Source organism: Panthera uncia, chromosome F2, assembly GCF_023721935.1.
Source record: "Panthera uncia isolate 11264 chromosome F2, Puncia_PCG_1.0, whole genome shotgun sequence".
Taxonomy (NCBI): Eukaryota; Metazoa; Chordata; class Mammalia; order Carnivora; family Felidae; genus Panthera; species Panthera uncia.
Genome location: NC_064812.1, coordinates 36,264,647 through 36,283,456, shown reverse-complemented (window position 1 = coordinate 36,283,456; position 18,810 = coordinate 36,264,647).

Genomic DNA, 18,810 nt, shown 5'->3' with positions numbered 1-18,810 from the left:
CACGATTCGCTGGGAATCTGCTCACTGGAGTGCAGTGGAAACCTGATGGGAGGCTCTCCGTGAGGTGCTGCTGAAACTTAATGGGGGCGAACGCCACCCTGGACGTCTCGACCCCCAACCTACCTGCTGCTGGGAACCAAACAGTGGGAGCAAGAAGAAGGAAAAGTGTTCATCTTTTATGATTGGGAACGTCTTACTGACAGCTGAGCCATGCAGCATATACGGCAATCCCCTTCCCCACTTGACTTATGGGTTCCTCTTGAATTAATAATTGACTTTGTTGGGGCGCCTGGGTGGCTTAGTTGGTTAAGCGTCTGACTTCAGCTCAGGTCACGATCTCACGGTCTGTGAGTTCGAGCCCCGCGTTGGGCTCTGGGCTGATGGCTCAGAGCCTGGAGCCTGCTTCCAGTTCTGTGTCTCCCTCTCTCTGACCCTCCCCCGTTCATGCTCTGTCTCTCTCTGTCTCAAAAATAAACGTTAAAAAAAATTTAAAAAAAATAATAATTGACTTTGTTGTTTTTGCGTCCTTAATTATCATCAGTCCCCAAAACTCTCTCCCTAGTGATTTAAATCTCGCCTCCCATAGGGCAGCAAGAGTCTCAGTCCTAATTCTGGCAACCTTTGGCGCCAGGATCACAGTTAGGGGAGGGACACATGGCAGCAGAGAGCACTGTTGTGATTTGAGGACGTTTAGGCCTCTTCAGCAGGATTCCCCATAGTGGCCTTGGGGCCAGTTCATGGAGTCTTCTCTGCCAAAGTCATCTCACAAATGCCGTGCCCTCTTCGTCGTTAACTCCCTGCCCTCCTGGCTTCTTGGCATCCCATTTATCAATTAAAACACAACTATAAATATGGCCTGAACCGTGAGGCAACACGTTGTCTTAAAGACAAGGAGGGGAACGAATGTGACATCATTCAGGCCCATACCATCCACCTCTAGCTTCTTGAAAAGGTCTCCAAACCTTTCTGAAATTTCCAAAACAGGCCTGTTCTTCGTACTAACCGTTCAGCTTCCTTAAGAACTATCATTCTAGATAAATCAACCAGGTCTTATTTAGTAGTATTGCTTTTTTCTTGTAAGTGCCAGTGTCATATCCAGAAAGTATTTCTCGTAACAAATGTATACAATTTCAACTCCCTCTCATGGAAACCGCATATAATTTTAGCCAAACAAAAAACGCCTCTAGTTAGCCTGGCTCTCACCTTTACTTAGAATCTTATTTTTATAGTGACATGATTCCTGACTTTGGAACAACTGATTTAAAAACCAATCTTCCAAATTCAACACACTTGTGGCTCAGAAACTGCTCCTTTTCAAGGTCTGACCGTGAAATACTAATAATTGCTTTTATAGCATTAATTAAAATGTATCACGCTGGCATCACAACATATACACAACCCATAAATTTACGTATTAAGTCACCAATTTGTATTGTCTCTCAAACTGCTTTCATCACAAATATTTGTTTTGTGGCCATGCACACTTTTTAGTCCCCCGAAACCCAGGGCAAAGGCACAGGGTAGGGCATACGAAAGACTTTGGATTCAATGGAACTTTTAATCCCGTTGAATATTTAATCATTAAGATTATTTTACACTTGTACTTGTTATATTATTACAGTGTTACTGTTTTATAACGACAATTATTAATGTGTGATATACCAGTATTGCATGTAGCTATTAATCGTTGAGTCTGTTTTACAACATTTAGAACTCACTCTTCTGCTGTATGAAGCTTTGCCCCAAACCTTCACTCCCAGGCACAGACATTTCATGCCAGCCTTGTGCAGGACACTGAGTGGCCCTATCAGATGAAGTCCAAGTGTTTTAAAGTCCAAATATCTAGATAGGTTTCTTCCACAGATAGGTTTTTGCCATGGGTTTCGAAGATCAAATAACTTTAGGATTCAAAAGAATGTGAAAGCCATTAAGTATACGTTCAAATGAGCTGATCGTAAATGACTATACACAGAATGCTGTTCAAGCTTGAAATATTAAGGAAACTCATTGTTTCATTAAAAAAAAGTTGGCTTTAGTTTTTGCTCTTTTACCTAATGAATTGATTTTCCAGAGAGACAAAAAATAGTTTTTCTTCAACTAGCACAGAAAGGGGAGGAGAAACAAATTTCAACAGGCCAATCTTCGCATAATGGCAAATCCAGAACTCCAGTCTCTGGTTAAAGGCTTATGTGCTTAGAGACTATTTTGAAACTGGATTCAAAGGATAAAATGTTAACCGAAGGACTTTAAGTGGGCAAAAAACAGAGTCAGACCTTACCCCAAAGTAGATTCCAGAATGATCAAAATTTGCATGTAAAATAAGGCAAATCTCTAAAAGTTTAAGAAGCAAGTGTATATAACATGTTTATGGATCCCTGGTGGGAGAGGCCTTCCTAAGCTAAACATGCCCCTAAAGCCAAAAAGCCTCAGGAATATGATGGATAGATGTGACCGCATGAAAGTCCAAAATCTTCCTGCTAGGGACCAAATGTTTGCACCCCCACAAAAGTCATATGTCGAAGCCCTAACTCTCAGTGTGATGGCATCTGGAGATGGGGCTTTGGGGAGGTAGTCAGGGTTGAATGAGGTCATGAAGGTGAGTCCTCATGATAGAATTAGTGCCCATAAGAAGAGACACCAGAGAGCTTGCTTCCTCCCTGTCATGTGAGGACACAGCAAGGAGGTGGCTGTTTGCAAGCCAGGAAGAAAGCTGTCACGGGAAATTGACCGTGCTGGCACCCTGATCTTGGACTTCTAACCTCCAAAACTCTCAGAAAATAAATTTCTGCTTTTTAAGGCACCCAGTCTATGGTCTTACGTTATGGCAGCCTGAGAAAACCAATAACACAGCCTAAGGAAAGTTTAAAAACCAGAAACATGGGGGGGCGTCTGGACGGCTCAGTCAGTTAAGCATTCAACTCTTGATTTCAGCTCAGGTCATGATCTCATGGTTTGGGAGTTCGAGCCCTGCATCAAGCCCTGCTTGGGATTCTCTCTCTCTCCCTCTTTCTCTGCCCCTCCCTTGTTCGTGCGCTCTCTCTCTCTCTCGCAAAATAAACAAGCATTAAAAATTTTAATTAAAAAAAACCCAGAAATGTGGGGAAAAAAATTGCAACATATGTAATAGGCAACATGGTTATACTCTAAAATTTATTTTACCAATCAGATAGAAAAATACAAATATTATTTCAGCAAAATGAGTAAAGGACACAGAGATAATTTATGAAAGAACGATAAATTGTCCATCAACAAAAGTGATGGCTTTGAAGATGGAGGAGGGGCCCACAAGCCAATGATGCAGGTGGCTTCTAGAAGCTGGATAAGACAAGGAAGTAGATTCTCTACCGGAGCTCCCAGAAGGGAACACAGCCCTGCAGCATGTTGACCAGACCCATGTTGGATTTCTGAGTTCCAGACGTGTAAGATAATAAATCTGTGTTCTTTTAAGCCATCAAGTGGTAATTTGTTACAGCAGCAGTAGAAAACTAATACAGCTACTAATCAAAGAAATACGAATTAAAAGAGTGATATTTTTGCCTTTAGAGCCTTATAACTGAGAAGTGTTGCTGTAGGGGAATATAGGCACACATGCTTTTGTAGGAACGTGTTAGGATGCCCTTTTAGGGGAGAAGTCATTTGGCAGTATGTATCAGATCTTTAACATGCATACCCTGGCCTAACAATTTTCTTTTTCTTTGACTATATCCTAAAGCACTGGGTTTCCAGCTGCATTGAGTGGTGGATCTCTTTCTTCACACCAAAAAGAGCAGAGAGAAGTAAGCCTGTGACTGCTGAAGCAGGGTTAGGGGCTGCAGCCCTGATACTTGGCCTTTACCTCACCCTTGCAGGAGCCCCTCAGGCATTCCCATGGGCTCCATGGAACACACTTGGAGAACCACTGTCCTGGGGGAATAACTACCCAAGCAACCCAAAGACCCCAACACACAAGCATGTTTATCACAGCATTGCTTATAATCGCAAAAAAAATTAGAAACAACCTCCATGCCCCTCCAAAAAGTGGCTAACTTATTATAGTTTATTTATAAATAGTATATAAAACTATGCACCTATTTAAAATGATGACATATAAAGAAATAAAATAAATAAATAAATAAAATGATGACACATATCCGTATTGAAATGTAAAGAGTTATGCAAATTATTGAGTGGGAAAATAATCTATAAATATCTCTGCATGGTAAGATTCATCTCTTATTTACACAGACATGTATAGGAAAGACATATAAAGGACATAAGAAGATGCTCAGCATCACTCACCGTCAGGAAAATACAAATCAAAACCACAATGAGATATCACCTCCCAGCTGTCAGAATGGCTAAAATCAAAACCACAAGAAACAAGTGCTGGTGAGGATGTAGACCTAAAGGAACTCTCATGCACTGTTGGTGGGAATGCAAACTGGTATAGCCACTGTGGAAGACAGTATAAATGTTCCTTAGAAAGTTAAAAGCCAAGGGGCACCTGGGTGGCTCAGTCGGTTAAGCGTCCGACTTCAGCTGAGGTCATGATCTCACCGTTCTCGAGGTCGAGCCCCGCATCGGGCTCTGTGCTGATGGCTCAGAGCCTGGAGCCTGCTTCAGATTCTGTGTGTGTGTCTCTCTCTCTCTTACCCTCCCCTGCTCACATTTTGTCTCTCTCTCTCAAAATAAATATTTTTTTAAAAGTTAAAAATAGAATTACCATATGATCCAGTAATTCCACTACTGGGTATCTACCCAAACAATATAAAAGAACTAATTTGAAAAGACATATGCACCCTTATGCTTACATGATCTACAACAGCCAAATAACGGAAGCAGCCCAAGTGTCCATTTATCGAGGGACAGATAAAGAAGATGTGGTATATATACACACACACAATGGAATAATACCCAGCTATGGAAAATAATGAAATCTTGCCATCTGCAACGACATGGACGGATCTAGAGAGTTATAATGCTACGTGAAGTAAGTCAGCCAGAGAAAGACAAATACCGTAGGATTTCACTTATGTGCAATTTAAGAAACAAAACAAATGAACAAAGAAAAAAGAAATAAAACAAATAGCCTCTTACCTATAGAGATATTGTGATGAGGAGTAACATATATAATTGCTTAATCACTGCATTAAATACCTGAACCTAGTGCAACACTATGCATTAATTATACTGGAATTTTAAAAAATTTTCAATACATTTTTTTAAAACATAGAAAATAATATAAAAACCCAGTGACCATAAAAAAAAAAAAAGAAGAAAAGAAAAGATGTATAAAGAGATATTAGATGAAAGCATTAACAGAGGCCAATATCTGTGTGACGCAATTAGGATGAGTTTTTCTTCTTTATACCTTTATGTATTTTTAAAAATGAATACATATTACTTTTGTAATCAGAAAAAAAAATCTGGTTATACACTGAAACACAATGAGCAACAAATGAATGAATGGCTAGAAATGTGTATATGACAGAGAGAGAGAGAGAGAAGAGGGGAGGGAGAGAAAGTGGGGAGGGAGGGGGTGGGGTGAGACATAGATATTTTATGTGATGAGGTTTGAACAAAGCCATTAATGTTGGGTATCTCCTATTTGCCCCACTAACTCCACTTTATCCCTTTTTCCTTTCTACTCTGTGCCTGGGGAGGCTGACCGACGTGGATGCTATTGATGATCTCCTTGCGCTTGGCTTCCACCTGGGTTTTCCAATGGAAGTGCACTGGCAGAGATTAGGGAGTGGGAGTGTGAGATCAAGGTATATGCCCCAAACTCTTTCCCCGTATCAATGCCCCGTATTAATGCCAGCTCCTGTTTGGATGCCCTGTCCATGCAGCCATCCCCTCCACGTCTCCCCCTCTACTCCCTTCAAGTGTGGCGGTGGTAAAGTTTCCTGCTTTGGTTAACCCCAGGGTACCGCATGATCCATTGGTTTCTGGGAATTCTACCCATAACTTTGTAAGTTACTCAATTTGAGTGTGCTGCTTCCAGCTGGGATCCTGACGTGTGTGTGTGTGTGTGTGTGTGTGTGTGTAATAGTTTTCTTCCAAATATCCTATAGTCATATCTAAAAGTCCTATTTTGTTCTACAAATATGCAGCCAATACATAACATACAGCTCAGTCCACAAATACAGATATCAAAAAAAAATATTTTCATCGTTTCCTGTAGCTCAGTTTAATTTCTATTTTGCATCTCCATTCTACTGGGGTGGCAAAATTTAGGGTCACCCAGTTTGGGGCTTGCTCTTCCATCTACTCCCCCCAGTTTCATATCTAAGGAATGGGGACCTTCCCTGGTGTGGAGGCACTGGTGGGTGACATGTCACGTGGCCACACAGGCAACTGCCGGGACACCCCATGCCCCACGCTATTCTCAGTGAGCAATTCAAGAGTTTTGGTGAGCCCTCCTACTTTCACACTATCCACATACTTCTATGTTGATTTTGAATTATTCTGGGGTGTAGGAAACTCTGGGAGGCTGCCCAAGCCCCATCCATCAGGTCCTGTGTTACTGACACTTTTTCTCTAGTCCTGCCACTTCCTCCGTGCTCTGCCAGCCAGGGGAGCATGACACAAGTCCCATTGCTGCTTTCACTCTGACACTCTACGGTGTCTCCCCAGGTCTCAGTCTGTGGTCTCTCTGAGACCCAGCAATGCCCACCCTTAAAGTGTTTCCCTTGCAGCGTTATTTCCCCTCCAGCCAGAGAAACTTCTAGTCTCCATCGTGGGGAAGCTTTCTCATGATGTATTCTCCTAAATATTTGGTTTAATAGTTGCTCATGCTATGTAGGTTCAACTGGAAGGCTAATTGGTAATAATTAGGACATTGGTACAAAACCTCATCACATCAAAGAAGTTGAGCTTTGTGACAGGTGAGGATCTAGAGGATGCTAGCGTCATTAGATCCTCATTTTCTCTTTCACAAACTGTACACAATCATGTACATTTAAAACTTTGGGAAGAACAGGCTTAAAGCAGGCGGTACGTTTTATGAAAGGCGGTACAGTACTTTTTATGACAGAATACTGTACCTTCCTTTTCTTTCAAAGGAGTTTAATGCAAGGTCTTCCAATTTGGGTATGTACAAAAAATTCACAAATTAGGACTTTTTAGAAGTCCCTTGCAGAGGCTAGGCCTGCAGATATAATTTTCGGCCACTAGATGTCTCTAAGTCTTAAAGTAGCACAATAATGAGGTTTGTGTCTATTTATATACGCACATCACCTACCCCCCAGTTAGAGTTTCATAATCCTCTTATGTAATGCTGGGTCGTCAGCTACAGTTGATTATCAGTTGGGAAATGGGCAGGGGGGGGGGATCCCAAAGGCTCTATGCCCCCAAGACAGGGCCGGAGCTGTTGAGAGAGGGGTCTGTGCCTGTATGACCACACAGATCCCCAAGATTCTGAAATTTGCACATGCATTGGGCAGTGAACGCGTGGGCAGGGAAAGCAAAGAGCTGCCTGTGGTATGTGACCAGCTGGCTGGATTCACAGATTAACTCATCCTCTTTCTTACAGTTTGGAACCAGCAGAGGAGCTAGTGGGCCGAGTAATATCTCAGCCCTGCATCTCTCCCCAGGCTGTAGCACCGCTTAAAACCCTCATATCGGGGCACCCCAACGCCTGACCCACCAGGGAACCCCACGGCCAGCAAATGCCACAGGATTGTCCCCAATGTCCCCCGCCCTGTCGTCAGGGCATCTCATCAGTCTGTTTTCTGTGGTGCTTTCCTGTATGTGTCTGTCTGCCAGCCTCGACAGGCACTCCCAGAGGGCACAGACCACTCCTGTTCGTTTTTGCAGCCACCCCCCCACCCAGCCTCACATCCACTACTTTCTGCAATAGGTATACAGTGAATGTCTGTTGCAACCAATGCGCGGTCACAGAGGGTGTGAGAAGGCTGGTGAAATTACTCACCACTGATGAGTTTTTGAATCTTAAAAAAAAAAATCACCCAAAGCCTCTAAGGACAGAAATCACCTTTAATGAATGGCCCTCCCCTGGTTGTTTGGAGGCTGACTTAATGCGGGTCCTTAAACCTATCGTTTCAGTGCGAAGGTTAAGTGTGTGAACCCTACGGTAGGACTGTCTGGCGTAAACCTGAGCCTCCATATTTACCAGTTCTGTGGCCTTGTGGCAAGAGACACTGGCAATCTCCAGCTTGGTTGTGACTTTCATAAAATATGCATAATGACAGTGTATTTATTCATTTCATAGATTTGTTGTGAAGATTCCAGAAGTCAATTCTTATCTGTTGCTGACAGCAGTCGCTCAATAGTGGTTAAAAGTTGGGGACCAAAGTGAGAATGCCTCCAGTTCAAACCTGTCTCTGTGTAACTTGGACACATTACATAAACTCTCCAGGCCTAAGTTTCCTGTCTGTAAAGTGGGGATAAAGCTACTTAGCTCAACAGGGGGGAGTTGGTACAGGGAGTAACTGACATAGGAAATTTACCAACACAAATTAACTAATATCATCCTCGCACTTCAGCACTTACAACAGTAAGTAAACAGCCTGCGGACAGAGTGGTCAAGGGATGGGGTATCTGCCATTCATTACATTCACAATACTGTCAACTCCTAACTTTTCTTTAACTCCTCGCTTCTGTATAATTTTGTAGAGCCTGTTTATATATATTTTTTTTAAACAGAGTTTTCTCATGTTTTCATATTCACGTACTTTATTTTTATTATTATTATTATTTTTTTTTTAACGTTTATTTATTTTTGAGACAGACAGAGCATGAACGGGAGAGGGTCAGAGAGAGAGAGGGAGACACAGAATCTGAAACAGGCTCCAGGCTCTGAGCTGTCAGCACAGAGCCCGACGCGGGGCTCGAACTCACGGACTGAGAGATCATGACCTGAGCCGAAGTCGGCCGCTTAACCGACTGAGCCACCCAGGCGCCCCGAGCCTGTTTATATTTATTATTTTACTTGGATCCTAAAACCCTTCCAGCTTATTTTAATCCAGAGGGTGATGGTGATTAGTGAAACACATGGCTCCAGGCTCGTCACACATCAGATGACAAGGAAAAGCCAAGAATGAAGAGAGTTGGGCAGAGGGAAGGGGGTGGGGAAGAGAGGTGAGGAGTTGGGAGCTTCCTCTTAGCCGGTGGGTCCTCCTCTGTTCCAGTTAATTGGGTCGTTCAAAGCTCTTTTGAAAATGCAACAAAAGCTATGAATACTCACCCAGAAAACTATACGTGAACACAACACTTTCAAGCATTTGCACGGGGTCAGACTGAGATGTGTTGCAAGTGATAATTTCGCATCCCTTTCAAATTAATTTTTTAACAAATACTTGTTGAGTAGTTATTGCTGGCAGCAGAGAAAAACAAATTTTATATTCATAAAACTCATGTTCCTCTTTGTTTGAGATTAGAAATCACATCCATGCAGTTTTCTGAACTTCTGGAACCTCTTTAAAAGTTAGTTAAATAAAGGACTAATTTCTGGTAGTCAGTACAACCCCATGGAAAATTCTATTGACTGTGAACAGCGAGCAGCTGCCCGCTGGCTGAGCACCATGCAAAAATGCTCAACAGAAAGACCTCCGGTGAGGGACGATCTCTTTGTTTGAGGCTGACAGCAAGGGCAATTCAAGTGTTTCCACTAGGCCAAGTATTGCCTGTGAAAACCTTAATTAGAAGATACCATCTTTCTGATTTATTCTCATGCTGTCTGGAGCACTTTATAGATAGATACCTCAGCACCTGATGACCTACCCACCCTTTAATCCACACTTGGGTTCAGGGCTCAGGTTAAGACCCCTGGGCCGGAAGGTTGGGTTTAAACACCAACGGGGTCGTGGGGAGCTCTTCCTATATGCAAATACCTCACTCATCACCTGAAGCTCATGGTGATGGGAAGACGGGCTGGGGAGGGGAGAGAACAATAGGAAAATCGTGACCCTGACTGCAAGCCAGGAACGGAGAACTCATTACGCCTCCATGGAGGCTTTGAGAAGGGGACTCATGTCAAGCGGGGCTGCCTCCGAGCTTCCACGCATGCTCTGATGTGCTGCCGTCCCCGGACGCAGGCCTGCGCCACCCTCCTCTGCCAGACTGTGCACGTGTCTCTGCTTTAAATACTAGGTCAGGGCACAAGCTGTTCAGGGCCAAGGAGGATCATGCTGGGAAAGCGGCGGGGCACACTTAGTCACGGCTCTACTGTGCGGGGTGTGGGGGGCTCCGGCACAGGAGGCAGCTGGTAGACCTCCGGCCCGGCTGGGGAGGATGGCCGAGGGGTGGGTTGGCTGAGGGCGCAGGGGGAGCTTTCGTGTCAGCTTTCAGAGCCAGGAATCCACGGGTCTAACATGATGAAGGTTTGGTTCATCCGCCAAACACAGGGTGGTGCTTGTCAGCAAGTTCACGCCACAGTGAACACTTTGTGTAGACCGTCAGGATCAACAGCCAGAGGGCCGGGGCCTCCTGGGCTGTCTGGCTTCGAGCGTCCAGGTGGTTTTGCTGATGCTGACCAACTCAGTGAGGGGGCTGGGCAGGAAAGACAGCCTCCAGGCTGCTCCCTGGCCGGTGGACAGCAATGATTTGTCAGTACTGGAACGGTGACGTGCCCCGGAGGAGAAGGCGACGCTCAGTAAAGCAGTGGCCCTCCAAGCAGGGGGAGGGGGAGGGGGCTTCCCAGCAGTGGTAGCTGCATCGGCCGGGAACTTGTATTCTCAGGCCCACTGAGTCAGAAGCCCCGGGGTCGCGGTGTGATATACTAACCCTCCCAGGGAATTCTGATGCATGCTCGAGATGGGACCCACGGTCATGTCTCAGCTGGCCTTCTCCATGTGCCCGGGGGCTCCCGGGGCAGGCAAGGATCCAGCTGTGCAGTTGCAGTTCTCCCCCCCCCCCCCCCGGGCTCCATCCACCGTAGGTTTCACTCTTGGGGATCAGTGTCTGTTAATCTTGCACTGTCCACCACAGCCACAGGTGGCAGGACCCAGAAGTGCAGGTGGGAAGGCTGTGTGCCTGAGCAGGTGCACGCTGGCCCCGGCTCCTGGAAGGAGCTGAGGAGGCTGCGTGACCCTACTCACCCAGGTCCTTGGCAGAAGACTTGGCCGAGGGGCTTCTGAGCGGGAGGGCAGGGTTACAAGTGCTGGGGGATAAGCCTGCTTCCCTCACCCTTTCTGGTGGCTCAACTACTCCAAGGTTAAAGGGACAGGGAAGGTGGCCTGACATTTCTGTGACTTCCCGGTGGCTGAGACAGGACTAATGTTCACTGTTAAAGACCCCAGGCTTTTCCAAGACATGGAGGCACCCTGGGCTTCCGCCTATGAGCCAGGGGAATGGTGCTGGGGGCAAAGCAGACTTTCTTAGCTCATGTCTATACGGCGCAGGCTGCAGACACACTCTCTGGGACTCAGCCCTCAGGAGCCCAGAGTCTGCAGAGAGACAGGAGGAGCACAGAGGGAGCACCCACACTTCCTCCAGAGAGAGCCCACCTCATCCTTCTGAGGGCCGGGCGTGCACTCATGATGCTAAAACAGAGAAATCAAGTGAGAGCAGAATGCAGATTCTCCTGAGCAGTCTGTCTGAATCTTGACCCTCTATTTACTGGAACAGATTCCTCAGCGCAAAAAAATTCGACGGAGCATTTCCATTGGGAGAGTCCAAAATAAAAACACAACCAAAGAAACAATTCCCAAAATAAAGTTCTACACCTCACCAGTGTTTCACTCGTAATTACCCATTTGGCCAGAGGGCAACACGATCTTTGCAGAGTGGAATGGTAGAACACACAGACCCCGGAGTCAGACTATCTGGGTTTAAAGCCCAGTTTTGCCGTTTACCAGCTGTGTGACGTTAGGCAGTTTACTTAACCTTTCTGTTCTTGGTTTCGCCCTCTGTAAAATAGGGTCATTAATAACAGCTACCTATAGGGGCATTCTAAAAATGAAATGAGTTAATATACATAAAATGTTTAGAAGAGAAGTTGGTGCATAGCTATGTGTGTGTTATAGGAGCATTAAATAGATTATGAGTGTTAAATTTCTTTTTTTTTTTTTAACATTTATTTATTTTTGAGAGAGAGAGAGAGAGCACACGGGGGAGGTGCAGAGAGAGGGGGACAGAGGATCCAAAGCCGCCTCTGAGCTGTCAGCACAGAGCCCGATGCAGGGCTCCAACCCACAACCCATGAGATCATGACCTGAGCCAAAGTCAGACCCTTAACCGACTGAGCCACCCAGGCGCCCCTTAAATTAGATTTCAAAGGAAGTTGTGGTCTTCTAATGTGTCCACAGGCTAGGCTGAACCATATTTCCCAGAATTTCCCTTGCTGTACATTTTGGCCACAAGAGAGATTCTTAAGCCAAGACTTGGGGTGGGGGGGGGGGAGTGAATTGGCAACCAATCTGCAGCTCAAATTATCTGCTGGCTCTGCACCTGGCCCACTTCCCCTGTATCCTCCTTCAGCTGCTCTGACCCCCGGGCCAGGTGTGTGTTCGGCCCCTCGACCACAGGCAACCTGCACACCACACCACCAAGGTCAGAGGTTCCGCTCTGTCCCTGGCGGGGGGTGGGGGGGGAAGCCCGGCTCGTGCTGTGGTTCCACCGTGTCCTCGCTCTTCCTGATGGCCTGCCCTCTGGACTTCCGGCTCATCGATGAGCGCTCCAAGGTGACCACAGAAAATAGAGTCGAAAGAAATTTTTTTCAATGAACAGAAAATAATTTTCTCAAGCTGAAGAACGTAAGTCCTCACTGTGAAATATTTACAATGTGCAAAGAACGCTTTCTAACTGATAAGCCCCCAGAAAGGGGGGAAAGTGGGGGGAAGGGACAACTCAGAAAAGAGCAGATCTCAAAAGCAACAAACTTCCAAAAGAATACACACGCTCGCCAGAGAAACCGCAGATTGAACTTACTTTATATCTAGCAGGCTGGAAACAATTTAGACCCCCAGCGGATGCCTGAAACTGTGTAAAGTGTCGAACCCTGTCTACACCATGTTTTTACCTATACGCTCATACCTATGATACCGCTCGATTTCTAAATTAGGCACAGTAAGAGATCGACAATAAACAGCAGTTAACTAACAATAAAATAGAGCAATTGTAACAATATGCTGTCAGAGAAGTTATGTGAATGTGGTCTCTCAAAACGCCTTATTGTTCTGTACTCACCCTTCTTGTGATGATGGGAGATGATAAAATACCGGCGTGATGAGACGAAGTGGCGTGAGTGACACACGCGCAGTGACGTAGCGTTAGTCCACCGCTGACCTTCTGACCTTCCAGCAGCAGAAGTGTCATCTGCCTTCAGAGGGCCGTTGATCTCGGGTAACAGAAACCACGGGCAGCGGAACTGCGGATGGGGTGGCCGGGGGGGGGGGGGGGGGGGGGGCGACTGCAGATGGAACGGGTTTGTTGGCGGTGATGAAGAGCCACGGGGAGTCTCCTGCATTGTTGCTGGAGCTGCAAATGGTTATGGACGTTTGAGAAAGCTGTGTGACAACATCTATTACAATGAAAGATTTGAAGTTTCGACTCAGCAATTCCACTCCTGGGAATCTACCCCCAGAGAAGCGAACACACCCAAGGCTGATGTACAAGGATGTTAATGGCCGCATAATTTGTAATGGCAGAAACGGGAAGGGGGGGGGGGGGAGGCAGGGTCACTGACCGGGCGTTTGGTTCATTGGCCTATTAGAACAATACTTAATCATCGCAGGCCGGTGAGGCTTTGACCCTATCCTGATGGCTGCTGGGAGAGGAGACCCACCACCTTCCTGGGCAGCCCATCCCGTACCTCACAGCCTCCACTTGGACACCGGCTTTTATTGAGACGTCGGCACCGGGAATGTGAGCTGGTTGCCTTTGCTTCTCTTCCCAGGCAAAGGTTTATTTTTAAATAAATCGTTCCTTTCAGAACAAGGCTTGGATCTCGCTGTTTAGTTATTTTATTCCAGAGTGGATACGGTCGTTTACCTTAACTCACCACAGGACTGTGGGTGCTGGGCACAGAGACTGTGGCCCGGGCCTTACTCAGCCACTGGTGCTCCCTCCTCCTGGAGAATTGTCAGAGGTACGTCACGGTGCCCACCGACCGCACAGACCCTCTGCTGCGTACGAAGACTGAGAAGCAAATAAAAATCCTTCTGCGAACCAGCCTATAGTCGCCGGATCTCACCAGACTCGTCACTCTATCGCACAAGTCGAAAGAAAGGACTTCTAGTTCAACTCACTTGTCAGGGAGGGAGATGTTTATTTGATCCCAAAATGAAACCCGTGGTTCTGCTAAGAACCAACTCTGCTTTGTGAATGTTTCCAGCATCCCTGAGCTTCTTTTTACTTGGTATTAGACAGCCTGTCTCTCCGCTCCTCCTTGGGGAGACAGTCTGGGATCCAGTCCCAAGTGTTCGAGATGCGGGCATGTGCGGTTCTAATGCAGTGACAGAATCACAGTCACTTCTTCTTCCTAGGGTCTCCCGGCCCAGAGGATAGGGAAGGGCTAGCCCGGAGCCTACTGTGGCTTCTTAGGCCAGGAAAACGTATTCTCTGTGCACTGCTTCCTCCCCTCCGCTGCCCCCCTCCCTCTGCACCCAGACTACTGGTCCAAGCTGTCTAGGCATTGCCCACTGATGAAGCTATTTCCTGGGGCGCCTCGGTGCCTCAGTCGGTTAAGCGTCCGACTCCGGCTTAGGTCATGATCTCGAGGTTTGTGGGCTCAAGCCCTGCATCAGTCTGAGCTGTCAGCGCAGAGCCTGCTTCCGATTCTTTCTTTCTCTGCCCCTCCCCCACTTGCACTCTCTCTCAAAATAAATAAATAAACCCTAAAAAAAAAAAAAAAAAAAAAGCAAGCTACTTTCCTAAGATTACTCTACAGGAAGGGAAACTCGTGGAAGGAGGGGTCTCTTCATGGGAACACAGACCAAACGTGCCTGGGCCCGGGCACGCCTTTCTATGGCTGATGGAAGAATCTGGACCCCCGAGATCCCTCTTCTCCGGTTATCTGTTGTTGTCTGCAAGCTGCCCCTCCCTCTGATGAAGCGTATGACTTAATCAAGCCACGTTAATTGCCACGTCAGACAGCGGTCCTGTTAGCACAGCAAGGCTTCCTGGGGCAATAGAGCGATGCCGATGGCACCTGGTCCCTCAGCAGACAACCCTCCCTCATATACACCTGCTACCCATGGAACGTCTGGAGGCGGAGCTTATGACCCCTGGTTTATAGAAGGGCAACCTGAGGTCCGGAAAGGTTAAATGACTTATCCCAGGTCACCTGGCTCTTAAGTGACAAGACTGGGCCTGAAATCCAAAGTTATCTGACTGTAAAGCCTTATTGCTTTCCTTCCTTCCACTGCGTTGCTTTCCTGAACAAGTGTGACTGGAGAACGGCTTTTAAGGACTTAAGGGCTTTGAGGGGCAGGGAGAACCGAAATGTATTTCTTCTCAGAAGTCGGGGAGGAATATGTCCTCTGGAACTAGAAAATGAAAGTGTGAGTGAGCGAATGAGTGTATTCCCTTTATTACATATAGAACCGTCCTCCACAGCTTTCCTCTCTCCTCTCCTGTGACCCAGTTCAGCCATCCTGGCGGGGGGGGGTGGTCAGCCTCCCCCTTTCTTGGGCAGTATGACGAGGGAGCCCCGAGGAGGGGTGAGAAGCCCACACACCAAGCCCCAAGACAGGTCACTGGGACTCTCAGGGCTTCAGGTGCCTCGTCTCTAAGGCGGAGTGAGGGCCACACCTCCAGAGGAGCGGTGGGGTTCAGATGAGCTGAAGTGTCAGAGGACAGCTTGATAAGCATGAGGCGTGGCCTCCGGAGGACTTTGGGAACGATTACTGTTCCTGATTCTACACCTCCTCACAGTTAGAGACCCTGCGGTGCAATAGGGGCGGTGCTCAGGAGGGCCAGACCCACTCCCTGCCTCCCGAGTGTAAAAGCGCCCCCCCCCCCAACCCCCGCCCCGGCCCGCCGCCCAGTGTGACCACGTGTACCTTCCACCCTTCCCATTCTGACTCTGCTCAATTACCCCAGCAGATAGGAGTTTCACAGATGACTCAGAAGTGCAGAAATGCAAGTTTATTCTTCTGAACGTAACTTTGTGCATACCCTTATTTCTGGGCTAAGTGACCAATTCATCGTCACCTTAACGACCTCCTTTCCCATCAGCCGGTAAGACATCCATCTCCCTTCTCAGAAATGGGGAAACTGCTCTTCATCAACCCCCCCCCCCCCCCCCCCCCCCCCCCCCCCCCGTTCCCGCCTCTGTGGTTTGTAGCAGAGGGTGGCATACTTTTTCTAAGGGCCGGATGTGAAATACTGGTTTTGTGGAACACTCCCTCTCTGTGGCAACTACTCAGCTCTGCCATTGTGGCAGGACGGCAGTCCCTGCAATGTGTAAGTGAACAGGAACAGCTGTGTTCCGAGAAATATTTACAAAAACAGGAGACAGGCCCTTGTTTGCCGCACTTTGGTTTATCCTGAACCCTAGGATCTCAGTCTGGGAAACTGCAGCTTCTCCTACTTAGAGCCAAGCTTTGGAAATCTGGAAATCGAGGACCCTTTTCTCCCTCAAGCCCTGGCCCTTGCACTCTTAAGCCAAGGCTTTTAAGGTTATTGCTTCTCTGCTGGGATTTAAGAATGCCTCCTTAAAAATCAGAGGACAAGAATCTGACGCCGTGATCTTTAAGTGTCTACCCTGTCTCCTCTGAAATCTGAGTGGTGGCAGGAGGGTCCCTGCCAGAAATGCCAGAAAATAACAATTCCTGGTCCCTCAAATCTTAGCCCACTACAGCCGTGGTTCTCAAAGTGTGGACCCCGGACCAGCAGCAGCATCCCCTGGGGGCTTGGGAGAAATGCCAGTTATTTCACCCCAAACACACACCTACCGGTCAGAAACCGTGTGGGGCTGCTGACCTGGGTTTTGCCACTCCCTCCAGGTAGTCCCGAGGCAGCCTAAGGTTTAGAACCCTGCACCACAGCTCTGCGTCCCGCACTGTGTTTTTTTCTTGCCTTTATAAAGTCGTTCATGCTATTTCCTCCTCTCAGATGCTTCTTTGGGTCTCTGCCACCGTCCTTGAAACCATTCTACCTCTACATTTCACCTAAATATTGTGTAGTGCCTGTGACTTGTCCCAAAGTGTCTTCCTTGGTATTTACTTCTTTCCCCATTAACTTTTTGTGTGTTAATGCTTTGCCTCTGCAATGGACCCAGAAGCATCTCACAAATAAGAATCATATCGTAAACATCTTTGCAGCTCCCACGACACCTAGCAAACTTTCTGTCTCTGGTCAGTGTCCTAGCAGGTATTTTGAAGAAGGACCTCAGAGTCCGTGATTTTTTTGAGGCGGTGCTCGAAGGGAAGGAAGGACACAGAAGGAAAAAAGGCTAAGCAAGGATATGGCTCAGGTCAATGCTAGCCATGATTGCGAGGGGCTTGAAGCACACCCATTTGAGTCAAGGGGTTGGCATCTTGTACTCCCGACCATCAGCCATGGATGGGCCAGCCTGAGGGGTGCCACTTCCTGGGTGAGGAGGTGCCTGTTGGCCAAGGACGCTACGCCAGAGAGGGTGACAACTGAGAGCCACCTGCAGCCACCAAGCATAGAGCAGCTGTGGGATGAGCACCCTGACCCAGGCAGCGGACCGGGGCAGGACTGTAACACTAGCTCCATTTTAGGCAAAACAAATGTTCAATAAAGGTTTGTGATGGACTGACTCCTTCTACTGTTCCCATCTATGAAAGAGAGAATACTGTAAAAGATACCACCGTGCAAATTCTCTCTCGGGTCCTCATAAAGCATTTTACAGACATGCATTGTTAAACCAGATTCACTTTGTAAACTGAAACAGGAGTGGCCCAGAGAGTCCGTGCCTCCTACATATGGCGGCGAGCATGGCCACGGGGGTGCAGAAGAGAAAACGGACCATCTGGAATCACTGAGAAACAGGAGGAAAAGTTACAGCCCAAGTACCACAACCCTTCTTGAATAAGTACCATTTTTGTGTTTCGTCTGGAGGATGAGTCATTTCCCACTTTCTTCCCCTCAGCCTCCCCAAAGTCCAAGCTAACCAAAAAGGATCTCCAGATGGCTCACCCACGATCAGGTCTCCTTTGATTGTTCCGGGAGGTTTAATTTGTCACCACCATGAGTACGAAGACCAAATCAAGAGGCAATATGGCGGGAGAAGAGAGAGGGAGGGAGATCGCGGCCTGCCCGTGAGAGGACTGCGGAACGGCGTGTGGATTATACAGATGGCGCGCCATTCAGGAGCCCTTCTGAGAAACGCCAACGTAGGTTGGACCAGGTGTATTACAAGTTCAGCTCGATGACTCACAGTCCTGGCCGCACGCTAGAACCCACGGATGCCCAGGCCCTGCCTGAGATACTGATGCAAGCGGTGCATTGGAGCCTGATTTCCACATTCCTTTTTTTTTTTTTTTTTAAGCTCCCTGGAGGGGTTCAATGCGCACTTAGTGGTGAAGAGCACTGTTGTAGCATCTGCTATTCATCTGAACTGCAGTCAAGATTTATTGCTTTTCCCCCAAGTATTTCTTATCTATCTGCCCAGTCCCGCATTTCACGCTACAGAGAAACCAAAGAAATGTGTAACTGGAAGGAACGACGGGTCTGGGGAGTCAGATGGTACGGGTCCAACTCTGCCACTCCCAGCCGCGTGACTTTGGGGAAGTCACTGGAGGCCTTTGGCTCTCGGTTTCCTCACCTCTTAGGGGTTGGGGCAAAGGCCCAGAGATACAAAAATGAGAAAGCCTGGGGTTTACTCCTTCCTCAGCTCTTAACCATCTCAGAGTGCACATCAAGAACAATGGACTGTTTCTAGAATTTACCATCTTACAC